We start from the raw sequence: 24,420 nt of genomic DNA, 5'->3' as shown, positions 1-24,420 counted from the left end.
CTAGGGGTGGCCTTGAAGGCAGTGTAGAGTCATAATGAAAGGTGAAGGTTCTGTTGTCTCAATCCTCTTGGGGCTCTGTTCTGTGTACTGTCACGTCTCCAGGACCTTGACCAGGAGGCCTCATCCCTTCTGGGTTTTCTTATTCATAAAGTGTGGGCCCAGTTGTCAAGGGTTGTTTGAAGATGAAATATTACACATATGATGTATAGTACAGTGCCTGGCACATAGTGAGAACTGAAATCTTTAAGAAGTTTTTAAAAATTGAGGCATTGTGTTAAGGCCTGTGTACCCTTTGGGTACAAAATTGCTTTCTCCTGGTGCTCTAAAATACTGTCTTCCAAAATATTTTGTGCAAATGGAGAGTTACTTTTTGAGGGACTGAAGGTGCAATTTGTAATCCTACCCTGGGATGGTTTAGGGCCTTAGATATTTTCCTTTGTAGGAAAGAAGTAAGAGAGCCAGTTCTAGGATTGAGCATGGCCCAGTGAAAAGTAGACTGCATTCATGCCTAGTGCCTCCTGCCAGGTTTATTATTACTTTTTATTTTAATTGACCATTTGTTTTTCTCTAGCTAGGTCTTGACTTCGTAACTGGGACTCCACATGCTGCTTTGAGCTTGGACTTCGGCAGCACAGGGAAATATAGCTCGGCAGCTTGTAATGGAAAGCATATGGACATGTCTGCATTTAGGTGCATCTAAAACACAATCTTTCTTGTTCTACATTTTGTGACAGAGTTGTGCTGATGGTCCCTTTGTGCTTGACTTTGCCCTTTGCATAGGTCAGCAAAGGACTAAATGCAATCCTGGGAATAATCATTAGGTTGGTGCTAATGATAAGGTAATGGACTTCTTTGAGGCCAAATTCCACATAAGTAGATTAAACTAGAAAACAAACAGGCACAGTCTTGCCACTTACATTAATTACAATGTAGGAGGTAAATATTTTCATTTTCATTTACGTGGGCTTTTGACTTTTTTTAATCCACAAACATTTAAACGTCTGTTGCTGTCGGAGTTCTTGGTCAGGGTCACAGATGTGAAGCCTGGGGGTAAAAAAATTGAAGACCTGTTGCCTTGCTTTAATTCAGGTACTCACCAACTTAAGTAGTGAGACTATGTACAAATACCTTACTAAGAAACATTTCTTTTTTTTCTCTTCTTTCCTCCTACCATTTCCGTCATCCCAAAGCTTGATGGCCATTTTGGTCATTTAAAATTTTTTGCTGTTATAAATAATACTGTAGTGAAATTTCTTGTATGTACTTTGAAGAGACTTTTCTTGTATGTATGTAAATTTATAGGAGTAAAGTTGTTGGGCACAGTGATAAGATTTTCCAGTTAATTTTGATAGACTGGCAAATTGAGAATTGAGACACTGCAAGAATTTTTACTCCTACTTTGCCTTGTTACAACTAAATTTATTCAGCATGGTGAATGTAAATATTATATCAATGATATTTTTGTTTAATTTACATACAGTAAAATTAATTCACTAAGTGAAAACTTACAAGAACTTTCAAAAATGCTCAGAGGGAGACTTCCCTGGTAGTCCTGTGATAAAGAAGCCTCATGCCAATGCACAGGACACAGGTTCAGTCCCTGGTCAGGGAGGATTCCACATGCTGTGGGGCAGTTAAGCCCATGCATCACAGCTACTGAGCCTGCTCTATAGTAACTACTGAGCCTGTGCACCACAACTACCGAAGTCTGTGCACCTTAGAGCCTGTGCTCTGCACCAAGAGAAGCCAACACGAGAAGCCTGAGCCCTGCGACTAGAGAGTAGTCCTCACCCACCGCAACTACAGAAGGCCTGCTTGAAGCAACAAGAGACCCAGCACAGCCAAAAATAAATAAAACTTAAAAAATACTTAGAGGAAATCATTCCTTTTTAAAACATTTTTAATCTTCTAATGTTTTTGTTGTTCATTCGCCCAGTTGTGTCCGACTCCTTGCCACCCCATGGACGGCAGCACACCAGGCCTCCATATTCCTCACCATCTCCCGGAGTTTGCCCAGGTTCACGTTCATTACATCGGTGATGCTGTCCAGCCATCTCATCCTCTGACACCCTCAGTCTTTCCCAGCATCAGGGACTTTTCCAATAAGTGATCTGTTCCATCAGATGTCCACAATACTGGCGCCTCAGCATCAGTCCTTCCAGCAAATATTCAGGGTTGATCTCCCTTAAGATTGACTGGTTTGATTTCCTTGCTGTCCAGGGAACTTTCAGGAGTCTTCTCCAGCACCGCCAGTTGGAAGGCATCAATTCTTTATCGTTCTCCCTTCTTTACAGTCCAGCTGCCACAGCCATATGTGACCACTGGGAAGACCATAGCCTTGACTATATGGATGTTTGTTAGCGAGTAATATCTCTGCTTTTTAACACACTGTCTAGGTTTGTCATAGCTTTCTTGCCAAGAAGCAATCATCTTCTGATTTCATGGTTGTAGTCACCGTCTGCAGTGATTTTGGAGCTCAAGAAGAGGAAATCTGTCGCTACTTCCACCTTTTCCTGTTCTATTTGCCATGCAGTATGGGGCCGGATGCCATGATCTAGTTTTTTTTATTATTTAGTCTTAAGCTGGCTCTTTCACACTCCTCCCTCACCCTTATCTAGAGATTCTTTAGTTCCTATTCGCTTTCTGCCGTTAGAGTGGTATCATCCACCATCATCATCACATTAAAGGTTGTTGATGTTTCTCCAGCCTGTCTTGATTCCAGTTTGTAACTCAGCCCAGCAATTCTCATGATGTGCTTAGCGTATAGGTTAAACAAACAGGGTGACAGCAGACTGCCCTTTTGTACTCCTTTCTTGATCTTGAACCAAGCAGTTGTTCCATACCGGGTTCTAACTGTTGCTTCTTGACTCACATACAGGTTTCTCAGGAGACAAGAAAGGTGGTCTGGTTTTCGTCTCTCTAAGAGCTTTCCATAGTTTGTCATGATCCACGTAGTCAAAAGCTTTAGCGTAGTCGATGAAACAGAGATAGATGTTTTTCTGAAATTCCCTAGCTTTCTCTATAATCCAGCAAATGTTGGCAATTTGCTCTCTAGGTCCTCTTTTCTAAACCTAGTCTGGACATCTGGAAGTTCTTGGTTCGTCTAATGCTGAAGCCTATCATGCAAGATTTTAAGCATGACCTTATTAGCATGGAGATGAGTGCAATTGTCTGATGGTTATCACATTTTTTCTTACTTCCCTTCTTGGGAATTGGGATGAGGATGGACCTTTTCCAGTCCTGTGGCTAATGCTGGGTCTTATAGATTTGCTGACATAATGAATGCAAAACCTTGATGGCATCATCTTCTAGGGATTTGAATAGTTCTGCTGGAATTTCATTGCATCCACTATCCTTATTAATAGCAGTGCTTCTTAAGGCCCACTTGACTTTGCACTCCAGAATGTCTGGCTCTGGGTGACTAACCACCCAGTTTTCTAATAGAAGTCTATTTAAAAATTAAATAAAACTCGGGAAATAACAAAAACTAGGAAGAGGAAAATATCCTCGATCCTCTTTTTAACAACAGCACTGTGAATATTTTTGTGTATTTCTTTCATTCTTTTTGTTTTCTATGTGTAGTTTTTTTCACATAAGACATCATCATTAAATTGTAATTTTTGCGTTGTTAAAGTGACAATTACTAATGAAGAGGGAGGTGAGGGGAAAGCAGTTCTGCCTGTGGATATCTGCAAAATAAATGCTCTCCTAGCTCCCAGAGTTTCAGTTATTATTTTCATATTTCAGTTGACAGATCTTTCTCTGCTGTGTTCTTTCACAGAAGTGAAGTGTTAGTCACTCAGTCGTGCTGGACTCTGTGACCCCAAGGACTGCAGCCTACCAGGCTCCTCTTTCCATGGGATTTTCCAGGCAAGGATACTGGAGTGGGTTGCCATTTCCTTCTCCAGGGGATCTTCCTGACCGAGGAATCGAACCTAGGACTCTTGCACTGCAGGCAGACTGTTTACTGACTGAGCTATGATGGAAGCCTTTCACAGAGCTTCTCTCAATTTCTGGTGGTCTTTGGTGGCCCCTTGTCAAATGTACATGCCACCACCAGCTCAAAATCACCATGTTCCAACTTCATTCACTACTTGCCAGTCAAATCTGTTCCTTACGTATTTATGAAGCAGAGACAGTCTTGTTTTCCCAGAAGTCATCTTTGACACCAAGTCTTAGTGTTATTTTTGGAGCTGCTCCCTCTATCCATCCCTTTTTATCCTTGTTGCTTCTGTCATCCCACTTGCTAAGATCCATATAGTTGGATTAACGTGGTAGCTTCTTGATCTCCTATCTTGGTTATCCAGCGGTGGTCTCTTTCTACTCTCCTCACACACCCAGAAGCTCATGTGTCATAAAGCTGTGTTGCAGTCACATGAACTTCAGAGACTCCATTGACCATGTGAGGGGTCTTCTTCCTCCATCTCCCACTGTGTGCCCTCTTTAACCTGTTTTCATGCCTACCTCTGGACTCCATGCTGATCCCCTGCTCAAGACTGTCCATCCTTCAAGGCTGGTGCCAAGTCCCACTTTCCAAAAGTCATTTCTAACAGTTTCAAGCCCTGTTGAGTTGCTACTTTTCTGAGCTCTCATGCACTGTTTGATAATTATGCTGTGTTTTTTTAATTCAGTAGTTGTCCCAGTCTGTTCAGTTAGGTGGTATGTTGCTTCACGTGTACTCTTAATTTCCATTTCAGTGCTCAGATAGTTGTGGTGGTTCAGGAAGCTAGCTGAACAGATGGTTTATTCCATTTTTTTTTTTTTTTTTTTGAGCTTATCAGTACAGATGCTAAAATACTGAGCTCTTACTAAGCTAAGAAAAAGCAAAGGCTTAATAGTACTTTTCATTACTGTTATCAAGAGCATTCAGGTGACAGTTCACTGCCTGGGCATTCATGGCTGAGATCAATAGCTCTGCCCAATCCCTGGAGCCTGCAGACTGGAGGCTGATTCACATGCATTTTAGGAGTTGGTTTGACTACCACAGATCTGGAGGGTCTTGGATAAATATACTGGATGAAAAACTGAGCAGGGAACGGGAATTTCTGTTTTATTGGAGGCTGATTTCTGAGAGACCTCACTGTGTCTGGTAATTCTGGTGTTTTTGGTTTACAAACTCTTCATGCTGTTGACATCAGTGTCCTATTTTCTCATGACTAAAAATGCCATATAGAAATGCTGTGTTGTTTATATTAATAGTTCAGTCAGTGGCAACAAGAGAATTAAATATTTATGAGAGAAATTGAGTAGTTTCAAAAAACTATATAAACATTGATGATGATTACAGAGCTTGCATAAGAGAGGGAAAGAAGGAAGATGGAAGAGTTACGTAATGGTTATATGAAAGAGATTCCAAGCATATTAGAACAGCTGTGGTCTTTTCAGTTGGATATATTTTAAAATCAACATGTTAGTGTTGGATTAAAACATATGAATTGCTTAAGTTGTTTGCTGACTTTTGTTTGGTATTGACAGTAAATTTGTCCCATTCCCTCTGATGTTAATTCCTTTTAAATGCAGGTATTTTGTTTTAGGTTAGCCATGTAAAACCTGAACCTGCAGTTCAGTAATTATAAAGCCCCTTTGGGGTCTCCTTGGTGGTTCAGTGATTAAAAAAAAAAAAAAAATCTGCCTGCGAGTGCCAGAGACACGGGTTCGATCCCAGATCCCACAAGCTGAGGAACAACTAAGCCCCTGCACCACAACTATTGAGCCTGTGCTCTAGAGCCTGGGAACCACAACTGCTGAGCCCATGCCCCACAACTACTAAAGCCTGTGCATCCTGGAGCCCCTTCTCTGCAACGAGAGAAGCCACCACAATGAGAAACTCGAGAAACTGCAACTCGAGAGTAGCCCCTGCTCACCGCCCCTAGAGAAAAGCCAAACTCAAGCAAGGAAGACCCAGCACAGCTCCCGCAAAAAAAACGCCTTTAGGTTGGAGTAGAGTTTACCCTTGGGTGGGCCCTGTGTTTTTATTTGGATTTATTCTGGTTCTGAGCTTCTTAAGAAGAGCTCCTGATTCCTCTTTTGGCCTTTCAGCTTGTGCTTGTTACCACGTGATTTCAGCTCTGGCCTTTTCCCTTCCTCCTCTCAGTGCTATGAGTGAGAAATGAGGTGAAGGCACTTGTTCCCATCTATCACAGTGCAGGCTGCAAAGTTGATTATCTAGGACATGATATAGGATTTGCTTTGATATTTGGACTAAGATGCCTGTGTTGTGTATGTGTGTATTTATAGAAAGGTGTCAGAACACACTCTTTGAATGCATCTGATTATGATGGTTATGTACTATGAAATAACATTTACTTTTTTCCCTGATACCTACTTTTTTTTAACCTCGGTCATATTTTATTAGTAGTAATACCCACTTTCTTAGACTGGTGCTGTCTGATACTATTATAATGGAAGTCACATACATAATTTTCTGGTAGCTATGGTGAATAAAGTTAAAACCAGTAAAATTTATTTTAGTAACATATTTTATAAAATGTTACAAAATTCATTATTATCAGTAATTATTACTTCATTATTGTTCTCAGGTGGGCTGACCAGATCTCAGGTCTCAGTAGTTACATGGGGCTGGTGGCATTGGGTGGCACAGCTCAAGACCACATCACTTTATCTACTACTGAATTGTCAAGTTCTAAGTTTTTGGATTTTTGAGTATTTCATAATGGAAGCCACTTCCATTGAAGGACTGGATAATAAAATGTACTCATAGTTTAAGATGTTTCTCTCAGCTTCCCCGTTCTCATTTTTTTCCTGTCAAATGTAGAGGTTTCCCATTGTCCAAAAAATGTTACTGAACCACCAAAATTAGATCAGTTGATAGGCAGTATTTCTAGATGTTAATCCATTTATTCCCTACCTTGAGAAATAGAAAAAAAATTCTTTAAAAAAGTATTTCACTGAGTATTTGTTGCTATATGTGGGGTTTCTCTAGTTGTGGTGAGCATGCAACTAGAGAGCCTGCATACTGCAACTAAGACCCAATGCAGCCAAATAAATTAATAAGTATTTTAAAAAAGAAAAAAATTATTTAGGAGTTATATGGTTTGTTGAGTAAATTTTATTTATGCACTTCTGGATTTCTCATATTATCATAAGAAAAATTACACGTAATTATATTCCCATCAGTAGTATAGTGAGAATCACATTAAAATAAAAAAGGAATCTTAATATGTTAGAAATTCTTACTAAGTGAACTACTTTTGAGTGTGTATGGCTAAGGTGTCCTAAAACCTGTTTGTTAGAGAACCTGCCTTCCTGACCTGGCAGCCCTGGATAGATTCTTGGGTATACCCTTCCCTTTCTGAAATCTTTTATTTTGCTAGTCCAAACTTAGGAACCAAATAGATTAAGGAAAATGTGGATTCCTTGCTGTATGAACTCAGGAAGAGAATCAATGTGTATAAAGAATTGGTATGAGTTGTGTCATTGCTTTGAAGGGAACAGTGAAGGGAGAGGAGCAGTTTAATTTGGCTTTTGAGGATACTGGAAAGGAATTGCTGAGAAATCGATCATTTAAACAGAGATCTGAAGTATGAGTAGGAATCCTCTAGCTGCTGTAGAGTTGTAGGTAATGAGGATAACTGGCTGTATTCTCTGACCATAATGCCTGTCTGTCTGAAGCTCACACCCGTTTTTGATACCATTCTCCCTTTGCTCTTTTGCCATCATCTATAAACTTCTTGGCCATTATGTGGCCTTGGATGTTGGCTCCTGCCTTGCTCTGTTTCTTTGCACTGTGTCTTCTAACATCATCTCTAAGTTGTTGGCTCATCCAGTCTTTCAACCTTGCCTTCCTTCACATTATCTTTTCCAGCGAGTTTTCAATCCAGTTCACTTAAGCTTTCTTGGGCCTTGTTATCTCCCAGATGATACTTTGGAACCTTGAGCTTGGAGAATCTCCCCTCTACAAACATTCTGTCCTTCATACTCTCATTTGTTCTCCTCCAGTGGTCCTTGATCTTTGGGTACTTGGGTGTTCTCTGGCTTCCTCTAGGCTTCCCAATCTGTCTTACCTGCTGTGGACTCCAGGGAGTCATGTGACACTCATCTCACCAGCACCTTGGTTTTCTCATTCTCTGAACTGGCTGCATAACTTGCCAGCTTTTGTCCCTGGTGCAGTCCTACTTATGTAACTTTTCTGTCTTTTTGTTGTTGTTAGTTGCACTCTGCTGGAGAGAAATCGGCTAGCATGATGACTTTCTTTACGTATTTCTAAGTTTTGGACTCAGTTAGATCCTTGACTTTTTTTTTTTCCTTTGTCAGTCATTTTACTCATCCCTTTCCCAGATTTCATCCTTGGCCTCTTTCCTTTTCACCGTGACCTCTACTTTTTAGTTCATTAAGAAAATAAGTCATCAGATAAGCACTCCCTCAACTTCCTGCCTCATTGAGTGTTGAGTAACAGTGAATATCTGTGTACATCTCTACCCACGTTTTTCCGCAGAGGACATGAGGCAATCACTGCAGATGGTCTATGTAGACCTGTTATAACAGATTCTAAGTTTTCCACCCAGTTACAGGAAAATTGCTTATTGCTCCTTGCTGGTATACTTAGAACTTCTGATCTCTTGTTTATGGAGAGATGTTTGTGTTTTCACAGAAGGTAGGATTTTAGAAGTGGCATAACCCTTGGAGAAGTGTGGATTAAATCACCTCCCAAGATGACAGAGCTCATTCATGGCAAGTCTGGGCTGGAATCTCCATTCGTGGCCTTTCCTTATCCAAAATAAAAATACTTTAGTTTTCTTTTTCCCCCTTGGAAGTGAAGAGTACATCAAATTTATTTGTAATTAAAAAAAATAGTGGATATACATGGAACAAAATTCAGAAAGTACATGAAGACAGACAGGGAAAGTAAGTCTCCCTCCTGTCTGATCCCAGCTTACCTCTCTGGATGCAATTGCTTTTACCAGTTTTTGTCTGTGTTTTGTGTATACTTCTAGAGATTCTGTGTTAAAAATTTGTTTTTAATTGGGACATTTCAAATAGAAAGAAATTGAAAGAGTGAACCCTCATGTCCGATACCGCAATCTAATAAATCTAAATATGTTATCTTTCTTTAGGTTTTTTTTTAATAAGAAAATAAAACATTTAAATATCCTTTTTATATCCTAATCTCTCTCCCTCTTTCTCTCCTGTAGGTAACTTTGCAGTCCACATTTTTACTTTTGTATCACATGTTTCTATATCCATAAGCCCAGGTATAATATTGACTGATTTAAAACCTATAATCATAATAAAAGATTTCATGTGATACGTTTTCTGCAGCCTCCTCGCTCATTCAAGTATGTTTTCAAGCCATGTTGATCCAAGTAGCTAGAGTTCACTGTTTTATTCCACTGTTTAAACATACCAGGACTTATCTCCTATTGATGTGTTGGTTGCATACTGGTAAAATGGGGGAGAAGTGTCATTGATGGATCATAGGGCACACACATCTTCAACCTGCTAGATGTTACCAAATTATTTTCCCAAGTATTTCAACTAATTTACATTTCTGGCAATGGTGGGAAAATTCCTGTTTATCGGCAGCCTCGCAAAACTTGGTATTATTAAACTCTTTTATTCCTGCATTATCTGATAGGTGTGAAATGAGATCACATTTTAATTGGCATGTGCCATGGTTTGTTTATTCATTCATTAGTCAAAGGTGAATGTTGTTTCCAGGTTTGGGCTATTAGAAACCACTATAAACATTTATGTTACAGACTTTGTTTGAGCATAAGTTGTCATTTCTCTGAAGTGTATTGCTAATAAGATAACCAGGAGTGTATTTCTGGGCTTTAGTGATTGTGCCATTTTTAATAAACCCATCAGCAATGTGTGAGAGTTCCAGTTACTATGTGTCCTTATTAGCATTTGGTGTTAGCAGTTTCTTTTTGTTTTAGCCATTGTAATAGGAATGTCATTTTTTTTAACCCAAAGAATTAAATTTAAAAATGGATTATATTTTTAGATGAATTAAAGTAGTTGATATTTTTGCCTTCCTTGGTCTTGCATGTTCTCCCCACTGCCTTCCCCCCCCGCTGCATTTTTAAAAATAAAATTTTTAAATGGTTCTTTGTTCTATTTATTTATTTATTTGCCTGTTACTGAGCAGGCATGTGGGATCTCAATTCCCTGACCAGGGATTGAACCCATGCCTCCACATTGGAAGGCAGAGTGTTAATCACTGTACCACCGGGGAAGTCCCCCTTTAATTCAAAATCAACATTGTGTTGCTGCTGCTGCTAAGTCACTTCAGTCGTGTCCGACTCTGTGCGACCCCATAGACGGCAGCTCACCAGGCTCCCCGGTCCCTGGGATTCTCCAGGCAAGAACACTAGAGTGGGTTGCCATTTCCTTTTCCAGTGTGTGAAAGTGAAAAGTGAAAGTGAAGTCGCTCAGTTGTGTCCAACTCCTAGCGACCCCATGGGCTGCAGCCCACCAGGCTCCTCCGTCCATGGGATTTTTCCAGGCAAGAGTACTGGAGTGGGGTGCCATTGCCTTCTCTACAACATTGTGTTAGGGTAACTCAATAATGATGGTGTAGTGCAGCATAACATTTGCAGGCTGTTGCTGCTAGAAAGCTTATAAGTGTACTTTTCTTGCTGCTCTCAGCAAAGTTCGTATGGTTATGGAATCTTTGATATACTGGAGGACATTTTTTTGGTATTAATTCTGTAAAGTGTGTATTAAAACTTTACAGTAAAGAGTATCAAGTCCTCATTTTAATAACATCATCTACCTACTTATGTAAACCACTCCCCCTCCTAGCTTTGAATTTGAGGATGCTTATTTCATTACTAACAGCAAAAGTGCAGTTGGTCTAAAGTGATTTAGACCAACATCTTTATTTTGCAGAGGAAGACTTTGAGGCCCACTGGATAATGGTTTTCCTGCACTTACACCATGCATCATGGTCTGCACAATTGTGCATGGTCTATAGCATGGGCTTCTGGATGCTCAGTGAGTTCTGTTTTCCCACCCCTTGTATTCTACGCCAAGGTTCTGACAAGAACACACTGTAATGTGAATCTTCAGTTTGAAGGATGCAGTCTTCACTATGGATTTACTTTCAGAGTGGAAAAAGTTTATTTTTACTTTTATTGCTGAATTCTTCCAAGTTGTGCTCTGAGATTATGTATGAAAGGCCAGCATTTAAGTGTCTGCCAGTGAAGCCTTTGGTAGTCAAGGGAAAGAGTGAATTTATTCACCTCATGCAAATGTGTATTCTTTATTGTGATGCATCTCTGGAGAATAGCATTCAGTCAGGTTTGAAATATGTACTGGTTTATTTCCTATTGAAAATTTAGTAGCTGAGTTTATTTTAAATATGTTGTCATCAGATATTCTTTTACGTGTGTTTTGTTATTTTTTGGAGCTGGGGTATAGTTTTGGCTGTTTCAATGTACACAAATATGAAATAGCTTTTAACATAATCTGGCTCCTTTTTTTCTTACAGTTTCAACATTTCTAGAGTATTGATTTATTCATATGACTCAGGATGTTTGCTTCAGTCAGTGGGAAAACGGAAAGGAGAGCATCTTTATTTCATCTCCCATCCCATTGGCCAAACATAATCACAGGGCCACCTCTAGCTGCAAGGGAGGCTGGGAAGTGTTGCCTGAATTTAGTTGGTTGTGTGTTCAACTTAAAATTTAGGCTTTTTATTAGTTTAATTATTAATTGAATGGCAGCAGACTCACAAACACCTGGTAGTCTCTTGACACTTCTAATGAAGTAGAGAAGTTGCCATGTGAATCAAAACAATACATAGTCAGAAGTAAGTTGGATATGAAGTTAAAATGTATTTTAATTTTGTCTACTTTTTCGTGTGAAATTTTCCAAAATATTAATAAAATAATTTTCATTTTTTAATTTGTCTTATAACACTAGAAAATGAAGTCGCTTAGTCTTGTAAAATGAAGTCCTGTAGCCTGCCAGGCTTCTCTGTCCATGGGATTTTCCAGGCAAGAATACTGGAGTGGATAGCCATTTCCTTCTCCAGGGGATCTTCCTGACCCAGGAATCAAACCGGGTCTCCTGCACTGCAGGCAGACTCTTTACCATCTGAGCCACCAGGGAAGTCCTTGTAACACTACAGGGTGCTGTTAATATATTTCCTTTTAATGTTTACAGAATTCTCTCCCCCTGTCCCCTGATGGCTTAGGGTAAAGAGTCTCCCTGCAGTGCAGGAGTTGCAGGAGACACAGGTTCGATCCCTGGGTTAGGAAGATGCCCTGGAGAATTCTCGGAAATGGCAACCCACTTTAGTATCCTTGCCTGAGAAATCTCCAGCACAGAGGAGCCTGGCGGGCTGCAGTCCAAAGGGTTGCAGAGTCTGACTGAACACGACTGAGCACAAACACTAACCTACCTACTGCCCCCTCTGCCCCAGTTTGTCTTATTACCAGGATCAGAGTAGCTTTGTCCAGTTGATAATTGTAAACCTTCTTTGTTGTTTTACTCAGTTTTACAAAAACAGGGATGCTGAAATGTCAATATGTAACATTTATCTGGAAAGGCAGAAATAGATAATCACCAAATGCACAAGGTTTAAAAAAGAGTTTACATTTGTCCTTAAAGGAAAAATATAAATAAGAGATTACATTAATCAAATTAGATATTTTCAAATACATAATAATTTCTGAAGAATTAAACTTTTTTTTCTTTCAGTATTTGACCATGTTTAGCCTTTTGGTTGTTTTGCCTAATTTTTGGTCCTAGATTTACTAACCATATATAGGTGCTAAGTATTGAGCTACTACTAATTTTGCCTTCTAATACATTGGGAGGGACAAAACTAAAGTTTAAATTAAAACTTTTCCACAAAGTAAAAACAGTTATAATCACACTTTACAGAGATGACCACTTTAAAGAGCTTGGTGTCATCTTTTGCTTTCTTAGCATGCTTGCATGTGTGTGTATACAGTACTTTAAAAGAGGATTATCATATGAGTTAATGCTAGTACATGGGATGGGGTTTTCCTTTGTCCATTTGTAAATGGCTACTTTTTTGAAGTATCAGGTTCCAGTGCTCCCCCTCACCCCTGTAACTCATTTTCTTTGTAGACAGATCTGTGAATAATTCTTTTATCTTCCTTTTTTATTTTTATTTTTTAAGATTTTTTGATGTGGACCATTTAAAAAATCTCTGTTGAGTTTATTGCAGCATTGCTTCTGTTTTATGTTTTGGGTTTTTGTTTTTTTTCTTGCCAGTGAGGCACGTGGGATCTTAGCTCCCCAACCAGGGATTGAACCAGCACCCCCTGCATTGGAAGGTGAAGTCTTAACTAGTGGACTTACACGGAAGTCCCCTTCCTTTTCTGTTGTTTGAATTTTAAAGTCCTTTTTGTACTGAATTAGAACTTCCAGAACAGTCTTTTCTAATAGAGACATCACACTCCCTTCTGTTTTTGGCTTTAATATGACCTTGCTGGGTTTTTCAGAGAAAGTGTCTCATTGGTTTTTGGCATGAGATGGGATTCTTTTTGAGGACATTTTTCTTTTATATTGGAATGCATGACAGATTTCATTTGAAAATTGATTTTGAGCTTTATTAAATACCTTTTTGGTTTCTGATTTTCTTTTTGGATCTTAATGGTTTTCTCCCTTCTGCCTGTTGATATGAAATGTAATACTAGCTTTTTTCCTTCTCCTGTGCTTTGTCAAATGTGGAATCAGGGTTGTGCTTAGATTCTAAAATGATTGACAAGCTTGTCATCCTTTACCAGTGCTTTGGCACTGAGACAGAGTCGGACAGGACTGAAGTGACTTAGCAGCAGCAGCAGCAGCACAGGAAGAAACTTCCTCATACTGGAAGGCATTTGCCTGGGAAATGCCTTGGGTTTCCAAGTTGCAGAGGGATGATGCACTAGGACTGGGATCTCTGTAGCATATGCATCTGAGCCCAGTGTGTTTTTGAATGGAAGGTCTCTATCTGCCTTGGCCTTGTGCATGCATGCTCAGTAATGTCCGACTCTTTGCAATCCCATGGGCTGAGCCCACCAGGCCCCTCTTCCCATGGAGTTTTCCAGGCAAAAATATTGGAGTGGGTTGCCATTTCTTACTCCAGGGGATCTTCCAGATTCAGGGATCAAACCTGTGTCTCTTGCGTCTCCTGCATTGACAGGCAGATCCTTTATCGCTGTGCCATCTGGGAAGTGCCAAAAGGCTTGTTTAAGAGCCCTCTTGGATGTATTTATCAAATTTATCAACTCTGCTGCTTATTTCTTAGCTATTTTCTCTTCCTCTCTTTATTTTTAACTTTTTTTAGAGTATTTTGTTGCTTATTCTTTTTTTAATTATAAGAATATTTTTTAACAGTCTTAGTTTCACCTTTGAACTAACATATTTGGGAGAAAGGCAGAAAATTTTGAAGTTGTTAAATTTTTTTGGTTGATAATTCTTTTAAATCTGTTTTTAACATGATCAGACAAGGAGAAGTATTCTTTATGTGGAGGCTGAAATTTTCATTTGTCATGGTGGTCAGTTTTCACTAATGCTTCTTAGCCATTGAAAATAAAGCTCTATTTTCTGTGGTGTGCAGTTTGATACTTACTATATTAGCCTTTATTCATTATATTGGTCAGATTCTCTAATCGATGCACAATAGAATTAACATGGAGATCAAGTCTCTGCTCATTTCCCCTCTACCCTCTTGCCTCCTATCTTCTTGGAGATCAGTAGGTATGTTTATAAAATGTTAGTCATTCTTCTGTGTTGATGACCATTATGGACCTTATTTCAGTGAAATAATGTTCAGAACATAAAAATTAACATATTTCTGTTGTTAATTTTATAATTTAGCAATGTAAACTGATCCTTTTTCTCCCTTTTAATACTTTCTGGCATGAATTCCATTGTGTCTGACTTTTAAAAATAACAATTATTGTTGTTGTTCAGTTGCCAAGTTGGTGTCTGACTCTTTGGACCCCATGGACTGCAGCATGCCAGGCTTCCCTGTCCCTCACCATCTCCCAGAGTTTGCCCAAGTTCATGTCCATTGAATCGGTGATGCCATCCAACCATCTCATCTTCTGTCGCCCTCTTCTCCTGCCTTCGACCTTTCCCAGCATCAGGGTCTTTTCCAGTGAGTCAGCTGTTTGCTTCAGGTGCCAATGTTTTGGAGCTTCAACTTTAGCATCAGTCCTTCCAGAGTATTCAGAGTTGATTTCCTTTTAAGATCAACTGGTTTGATCTCCTTCCTTTCCAAAAGACTCTCAAGAGACTTCTCCAGCACCACATGTTCTTAGTTTCCATATGATTATAAAATTCTTTGGGAAACTCTTTTCTCCAGCTCTTTACAGATCTCTATTTTCTTTCGACTTCTGACATTTATCAGAAGATCCAGGGGCTAATCTCAATTATTGCTACTATTTAAGTAAACCAGGGTCTGAACCCAAGTGTCCTGTGGAAGCTTGGAGTTATAACCACTGAATGTTCAGGGAAGTCCGTCTCCCACCTCTTATAGCCTATGCCCTCAGAGCCATTAATCAAGGGACCTAGAGTGTGACAGAGCAGCCACGCCACTGATTTCCAAATTGATGCACTAGGACTGAGGTCTTGGTAGAATATACAATTTCTTTGAAGTCCCTTCAGTTTGATCCCTTACAAATCCTGAACTTTTAAAAAAGAGCACAGGGTCTATTTTTGTTTGATTTTTTTAACCATGGGATCGCCAGGGAGTTCCGCTTGCTTCATTTTTAGGGTCTGTCGTAGAATTTACTTTTTGACAAAACAGGGAATATTTTTAATGAAATGAAATTAATTTACAGGTTTAGTTTTAGTCTGTAGTTTTAGTCTTCAAATTCTAATAATGGTTTCTTTTAAATTTAAAAAAAAAAAATAGAAAACAGCTTTCTTCAGTTGTCATAGCTGAAATCTCACGGTATTTTTTCCATTCCTGTCTGTGTGGAATGGCCTCATCATCTTCTCATTTTCTGTGTTCAGTCTTCAGTGTTCTCTTGTTCACTCGGCTTTGTTTTTAACTGCGTTTTGAGCATTATGTAGTGGCTCACATGGTAAAGAATCTGCCTGCAGTGCCAGAGACTTGGGTTTGGTCCCTGGGTTGGAAGATCCCCTGGAGAAGGGAATGGCTACCCACTCCAGTATTCTTGCCTGGAGAATCCCATGGACAGAGGATTCTGGAGAGCTGTGGTCCATAGGGTTGCAGAGTCAGACACGACTGAGTGACTAATACTTTTCCTTTCAGTATATGCTTAGAGAATAATTTGATGTACTGGGTTTAAGTTCTAATCTTGATGGTTTTGGCTGCCATACATTGTTAGCAGTCTTGTTTATTAGTGACCTCCTTGAATTTTTCCTCTTACATGACTAGAATATAGCCCCAGGCTTTGCGTTTCTATTTCATGCATTTCTGAAGTTTTTGGCTTTAACACACAAAGGGAAACTTGTTTGATTATAAAATTCTTTGGGAAACCTTTCTCTCCAGTTCTTTACAGATCTGTATTTTCTTTTGACTTCTGGTGTTTATTACTGCCTTGGAAAATCACTCCCATTCCTGTCCCCTATTTCTACCCCAGCCCTAGGCAACCACTAATCTTCCTGTTTCTATAGATTTGTCTATTCTAGACATTTCATATAAATGGAATCCTGCAGCATGACTGGCTTCTTTGTTTTTTGTTTTTAAGTCCATATAAGAAGCACTGGATTATTCATGTCTTGACTTTGCTCTTTGCTTTTCCCCCCTCCATGATACTCATCTCTGAACTGTTATTGCCTTTCTGGGTTTTTCCATGTCTAGGAGTTTCTCAGGCTTGTCCTTTACCTTTCATTTTTCTGTTGTTTTATGCAGTTTCACTTCTTTTTATTGCTTCTAAACTAATTCTGTGCTTTTTGTTTCCTCATAGTTCTTCCCCACCCCAGCTTGTTGTCTCTTGGTCTTAGACCATTTTCTTCATGTAATTGTTTGATCCTATTTCCTGTGTTTATACTCAACTGTCTTTTTTTTTTTTTCCTTTGCTCCTTTTTTCCAAATTGAAATTTTCTTTTGGTTCCTGCAGTGGAACCTCTCTGAAGCTTGTCTTCACAGAACATCCTGTTTATAGTTCTTGTATTCAGGATACTGAAACTTGAGTATTTTTTCCATAGGCTAGATATTTTTTCCATAGGTTAGCTCATCTTGGAGCAAGGGACTACCTGGCATGTTACCTGGTGGGTTGAATGTGTCACATGTCACCTGTGTTTTGGGCACTTGTAGTTGTGATCTTTTGCCCCCTGAACAGTTGAAGTGCTTGGCTTCCAGCCATCCCTCTGGCTTCTGCTATAGCTTCTCCCCTAGTCCAGTGGCATCTTCCTCTTATGTTCATTGCTGACTTCCTTAAGATTACTTATGAATAAGTAACACTTACTGCTGCTTTTCTCTCCAGAAGTTGTCCTGCTCCCTCTTCTGCTTTTATCTCAGGGATCTCGTCTTCCAAGATGCATCTTCTGTCTGACTGTTTCTCATCTGAGTTTCTTGGTTTTCTGTTTGAATTTGGGAAGTGCAGTGGTGTTGGCAAGATGAAGGCAAGTATTTGTCCTCTCACAGAAGAGCTGAGGTACCCATTGCCCAGATTTTGGCAGTCCTTTGGTAGGTCAGAACTGGAAAGGACAAAGTCTGATCGCAGGTGCAGCTTCTTCCCTTTCAGTGTATATCTGCCCCTTTCCGTGTCTTCATGGGCACTTCCACTGTCTGGTGGGGCCTCTGCAGCTGGGAGTGCACACAACAGGTGCCACATCCAGCTGGGACCCCGGAGTTAGCTCTCAATGTAACAGTTACTGTTGGCTCTGCCTGTCATTTAATGAAGAAATCATACCTTCAGATATATTTTTAATCTCTGAAAGTCTCTGAGTTTTGAAAACAGTTGTCTGTGGGCCCCTGATTGGGGAAATGAAAAATGACCCCCCCCCCCAAAAAAAAGGAATAAAATTAATCTCCCTTTTCACTGAGCAGAAAGCATTGTGGGTGGACTTGTTCATCTGAATGGAAGGGGTTGTAAAGATAGGTTTTAATTTTCCTTATTTGTGTAAGTTTGAGAAATGTAATCCCAGCAGTTGCTTGGTTTCCACAATGGTATCCAGCCTGCCACATAGAAACCGGCTACAGATTGATGGTAAACAGACCATACTGGAGGCCTGCAGTAACAGTTTGTAACCAGGTGGTGGCTGTTGTGTAATACAAAGTAGATAGCATTTCTGACTAGGTGGGGTGGTTATACAATTTTGGTGAGCCTCTGTGGGTTATAAAAACCGAAATTCCTTCAGCACCTGAAGCATTTCATGCTGAGCATCAGAATGATCCCATCCTTGAGCAGAGCCCAGCACAGAATTGGTGGGTGGGGGCAGTGAGTACAAAGTATTTTGGGGAGATACTACAGTAAGATTTCATTCTTCAGGTAAGACCATTTCTTGGTACATAAGCTGTACTTTGGGAAATTAGCGTCTGCGTCTGTATGTGTCTGTCTGTGCATCTGAGTTCATGGGTGTCTGTTTCCATGCATTTGCATCTGTGGCTGCGTGTGTCCCTATCTATGACTGTATGCTGGTTTTTTGGGGGGTATTTTTTTTTTTTTTTTTGGCTAATACATGGCTCTGTAGGTGGGTAAGGCACCTATAGCTTGAGTTTCCCCAGCTGAGTTACTAGAAAATCTCCAAAGTCTTTTTTGGTGCTGTCAGACATTATTTGAATGTAAATAACCTTAACATTTATGCAACTTTTAGAAGACAATGCTCTTCATTAAATATGTGAGAGTGCCAGTAAAAAATCTGATCTGCAGCAATTAAAATGTTAAGTTCAGGGAGTTCCCTGGTGGTCCAGTGGCTGAGATTCTTGAATTCCCAATGCAGGGGGCATAGATTCTATCCTTAGATCTGTCAGGAAAGTAAATTCTTGTGTGCCAGGTATCTTGGACCCAAAAAAGTTAGATTCAGTGTTTTTCAGGTGCTCATTTACCTTATTCTCTGAATGAGGTCCAGTCCGGGGACTTTCAAGGGCTTGTGTACTCTTTTATACAGAATTTTAGGGGTTTGAAGAAAAGTAAGTACACAGACAATGAGGAACATAGATTAAACAAACCTCAAAGAGAGCTGGAGCCTCTTTTATAGCTGAATACATCCATTTTTTAAATTCTTTTAAAGTTGTGGGATGTAAAAATGTCAGGTTTAGACACCAACAAAAGCTATACATCTGTGCCATAGGATTCTAAGGAATTGCAGTCTCTGTATCAATTGGATGTGGTTTTGTTTTCTTTCTTTTTCTTCTTTTTTTTTAAATAGGTTAGGAGGAACATGCTCCTCTGCAGGAAAAAAAAGAAAGGTATGGGATGTTTATTAAAGGTCAGGAAAAAGGCTCCCATTTAATGAAAGTCAAGGAAAAGCTGTTTCAGTCACTGTGTACTTGGTGTGAGTCTGGAGAAAAATTAGTGTCCCAGCCCCAGGTATTTGCAGTGCAGTGTAGTTAAACCCTAGTGTAGCTTCCCTGGTAGCTCAGATGATAAAAAATCTGCTGGCAATGCAGGAGACCTGGGTTGAGAAGATCATCTGGAGGAGGGCATGGCAACCCACTCCAATATTCTTGCCTGGAGAATCCCCATGGACAGAGTAGCCTGGCAGGCTGTACAGTCCATGGGGTCGTAAAGAGTCCGACACAACTGAGAGACTAAGGACATTCCACTATTCAGCCATCAGGTGGTCCATCAAGGTAGGTGAAATTGCAGAGCACCCCTTTTTTTATGTTGGGAGCACCTGTGGGGAGGAGACAGAACTCAGTAAACTGGAATAGGGGGCAGCAGGGGTGAGTGAGGAGAAAAAAATTATTGCAGAAGAGATTTGCAAATGGGATTTCTTCCAGATTATAGGAAGAGAGCAGGTAGTTGAGAGAAGCAAGTGTGCCAAAGTCCAGCAAAACAGCAGATATAATGGGTAGTCAGGAAATTAGGGAAAGGTAGAGCTTGACCTCTCTCTGCAGGTGCAAGAAAGAAATTTTGTTTTGACAGTTGGGGCAGAGGAAAGGTGAGAGCATTCCAAAGAGGAGTGGATTAGTCTGAAGAGTAATTCAAGGAGAGAGCTGGTAAGTCACTTAGAGCTTGAAGCATCAAAGTGCTGTTCCCAGCGCATGAGCAGTGCCTTCTCTTCTGCAGTGGGGGCAGCAGTGGCAGCAGTAGCTAGAGGTGACAAATGAGTCCTCAGCTGTGCTGGAAAGGGAGGGAGAAGCAGGAGCTGAAGTGGTACTGAGGGGGCAGAGTTGGCAGGGCAGGGCCATCCCCTGGAGATTACTTGAGCACTCAGGCTTGCTGTTGTGCTGGAAAGGTGGGGGAGTATCAAATGACAAAGGTTACTTGGAGGTGTAGAAGAAGTGTCTTTTTATTCCCTGATGGTAACTGAGACTTTGCTCAGCTTCCTCCAAAATGACCATCAGACCTAACATCTCAGGCCTTTACTGGCAGTTCATCTTGAGAGCCTTCTTCTGTTAGTCAGTCCATGAGGGAATAGGAGCAGTTTTCGTGCTCTCAGTGATTGGTGTGTTTGCCACTTCCCCTTGGCTTTTGTCCAAGGGTATGTCAACCTCTCTGTGCCTCAGTTTTCTAAACTGTGGGGATAATAACAACCCCTCCTATCATTTGAATAAATTTAAGTGAAATTATGTTTGTATCTTGGATATGATAGGCAGTCAGTTTTGCACATTTTGCCCCTAAGATTGCCTGTAAAATTATTTTTTCAGTGCTCTTGTACATTAAAAATAATATTAATACATTAAAAATAGTGTTTCAATAAAAATCATTTGTACAAAAAGTGACATGTTAAATCACACAGAAGTAAATGCAATAAAATGCATCTTGATTCTGCTTGAGTTTTCTCAAATATCTATTTATATTTTAATCCTGGCCCACAGGCTATACCTTCTCTATTACCTCTCCCTTGCCTTCTCTCTTATCCTGGCCATATGTTTTCCTTGAGCAAATCTGGAGAGCAGGGAATAGATTTTGTTTTGATTTTGTATGGCTTACTGGTGCTTGGAAAAATGCTCAGGTTGTCTCCATATATTTGAATGCCTTTTATCTGGTAAACACCGTGTCCCTGCCCAGTCCCTGCCTGGTTGGGGAGCTGGACCAAGAAACTGTGTACCATGTAAACAGGAAAGTGGAGGGACAACTAACCCAGAAATAATTCCTATAGGAGGAGGCTTTTTGAGCTAAGACCTGGGAACCCTGCATGTCAGCATGGTTTGCATGGGTCATATTTGGGACAGGAGAGGCACAGTGAGGATGATGGATCTTAGGGTCTTAATATTTTAAATAAAGTTTGGGGAAAAGATTTCTGTTGGATGATACTAGCCACAGCGTTTGACACCTACATTAAGTCAGAAAAACAGATTAATGATGACTTTGTATTTTAGAGCCATCAAACTAACAGAACATCAGTTGCTTTGTCCTCTTACTGTAAACTTGACTCCAGTTTTCCTCTAATGGAGCAACCGATGAGTCATCTTCTCCAGATAGCATGACCAGCAATTTTCATGGCTCAGGCTGTGTGTAGACTGACATCAGCTGGATCTAAGCTTCTTTAGGATTTAGAGTTTAGCTTGGGACTAGACGTTATTCTGTACCAAGGACTTCCCAGGCCATGTCTCTGGAAGAAACCAAAGGGTTCTTCTGCATTCAGAGAATACTATTTAACATCTATCATTTTATCATTTCATCTTATGCTCCAAAAATATTTGCTTTGAATTGGGAATGGTCTTCCTCACTCACCTCACACCATAGATGTGCCAAGAATATTTGCCATGTCTATCCAGTGGCTTTGTGTCTCCTCTGTTGAGGACCCTGACTCCATTTTTAGGTGATTCCTAAGTAGTCAAGCCCTGAAGAAGGAAATGGAAACACACTCCAGTATTCTGGAACATTCCATGGACAGAGGCACCTGACAGGCTACAGTCCATGGGGTCACAAAGAGGCAGACATGACTGAGTGACTATCACTCACTAAGTAGTCGAGCAACATTCGTCCCAGGGCCTTTCCCTTCCAAGTTCCCTATAGGCTTGCACCATAGGCTCCTCGTTGGTCCTGGGGCTCCTGAGGTTCTTAGCAGGTGGTTTCTGAGATGAAACCTGACAGCCAACCCTAATTCCCCTTCAGAAAACCAGGTTCTATTTGACTTTTTAAGAATTTCCTTCTTGAGAACAAATTGACAAACCAAGACAGTGCCAGAAGCTTACACAACTCTTTGCAATGTAAACAGATACTGTCTTGAATGCTGTTACTGAGGTGTTTTGGTTTAGGGCTCTGAAAGATTTTAAAGAAAAGCCACTCTGAAGCCATGATTCTGGGTACTCTCTCCATTGTTAAGGCAAGGTGATGTTATATTTTGTTATCAGTGTTGTCATCTTGTATCACTTTGGCAAATTATTTTTGTGGGTATATTAAAGTTCAGCAAATAACATGTATTAAACTGAGTGCTTGAAATATGCATATTGTGTCACTGGGCAGAGCTTTAGTTTACATTATTGACTTTTAGACTCTTTTTGACTGACCCACAGTTTTTACCTTGATAAGAGTTACCCCTACCTTGTGAGGTGTGCTCTGGATTTTCTTTTTTCTGTTAAATTTCATTGTTCTACAAATTCTGGTTGAGATCAAGTTGATCTCTTGGCCCATTAGTGGATGGTGACTTGCAGTTTGAAAAATAAGAGCAAGAGTTCTCAAGAGTGTTTTGGAAATGACTGTAGAATGATTCCCACCCCCCACTAGTTATAGCCTGTGAGCCTAGCTGTAATCACAAGATCAAATAATAACCACTTCTTACAGGTTCATTTCATTACTGCTTAAATGGAATAATGATAGCTAGCCAGGGTCAGAATTTTAAACTGAATTTTAAACCCTAAAGCAAGACTCTATGTTAGACAACCATTTAAGTCATTATATTTATTTATTTATTTTTTTTTTTTTAAGTCATTATATTTAAAGGGAGTTTGATCACGTACAAGTTGAGGATATTTTTCCCAGTAATCTTTCTTTTGGCTTGAATTACAAGTATTTAGGTCACATGTTAGCATTTAACAGAATTTAATGGAGAGCCACAATTGAACTATAATCCTCTAATGATGGGATTTAAGCAGAGAGTCATAGATTGACTTTTAAAATGTGCTTTATCATTGAACCTGGCTGGCTCTGAAAGTTCTTGTTTGTGTCTTCGGAAGGACCAGACTACCACTTGGCAAGTTCAGGTTTTGAGTTTACTTATTCCAGAGTTTTCCTTCTTGGTCATATACTCTTACCTGTCTAGATACATTTTTGCTCGTAGAGAGCATAGCTTGATCCCACCCCAGGTTGCCCAGTCCAAAGGTGTTGATCTGACCACTAGCAGCAGAACATTTGTGCACTTGTTAAAAATGTCAGCCCCAAGTTTCAATGCAGGTCTATGGAATCAGAATTTGGGGGAAGAGACATTTTTTAATGTTGGTGGAATGAGAGTTAATTAAGTTTCTTTTCTTCTAAAATCAATTTTATTGAGCCATAGTTTACATACAATTAATGGAAGAAGTGAAAGTGTTAGTCACTCAGTTGTACCCGACTCTTTGATCCCGTGGACTGTAGCCCTCCCGACTCCCCTGTTCATGAGATTCTCCAGGCAGGAATAGTGGAGTGGGTAGCCATTCCCTTCTGTTGGGTATCTTTCCAACCCAAGGATCGAACCCAGGTCTCCTGCATTGCAGGTGGATTCTTTATCATCTGAACCACCAGGAAGCCAGTGAATGGAGCCACCAGAATCATAATTAAGATATGGAACGTTTCTGTCACTCCACAGGTTCCTTCCTCTGCCTTTGGAGTCCCTTCTTCCCACCTTTGCTCTGTAGGCCACCACTCTCTGCTTCCAGCCACCAAAGATTATTTTTTTCTATAGGGAATCAGGCAAGATATCTTGTGTCTGGCTTCTTCCACTCAAAGTAGTATCTGCCATTTCTCCTTGTTAGGTACATCAATAGTTGCTTCCTTCTAACTGCTGAGTACCCCTTTGTTTGGACCCACCATGATTTGCTTATCTATTTGCCTGTTAATAGACTTTTCTGTGTCTTTAATTTGGAAATGTTATAATAAAACCCCAGGTCTCCCACGTTATAGGCAGATTCTTTACCACCTGAGCCAGAGGGGAAGCCCAAGAATACTGTAGTGGGTAGCCTATCCTTTCTCCAGGGGATCTTCCTGACTCAGGAATTGAACCAGGGTCTCCTGCATTGCAGGCCAATTCCTTACCAGCTGAACTACTAGGGAAGCTCTGATAATAATAATAATAACAATAACTTTGAATATTTTTCTGCCAGTATTTGTATAGAAGAAATCTGTATACTGAATAAGATTCCCACTTGAGTTTTAGGGATCTGAACCACTGATTCTTACTCTCTATTCTTTTCTTTCTTATTCTGTATCA

General features: G+C 40.1%; 1 protein-coding gene across 4 annotated transcripts in view; it reads left to right on the top strand.

The window, feature by feature from the left end:
* SLC23A2 (solute carrier family 23 member 2) overlaps positions 1-24,420 on the top strand; it is a 137,598-nt gene that overhangs the window by 16,835 nt on the left and 96,343 nt on the right. Inside the window, exon 1 of one of the 4 annotated variants that reach the window (XM_020883649.2) lies at positions 18,294-18,392. The exons of the other annotated variants lie outside the window; for them this stretch is intronic. The gene's annotated coding sequence lies outside the window, so the exon portion shown is untranslated. Of the gene's footprint in view, positions 1-18,293; positions 18,393-24,420 lie in introns of those variants that run through there. 4 annotated transcript variants of the gene reach the window in all.

Source organism: Odocoileus virginianus, chromosome 9, assembly GCF_023699985.2.
Source record: "Odocoileus virginianus isolate 20LAN1187 ecotype Illinois chromosome 9, Ovbor_1.2, whole genome shotgun sequence".
NCBI lineage: Eukaryota > Metazoa > Chordata > Mammalia > Artiodactyla > Cervidae > Odocoileus > Odocoileus virginianus.
The sequence above is the reverse complement of the archived record's forward strand: the minus strand, read 5'-3'. Positions and strand labels throughout refer to the sequence as shown.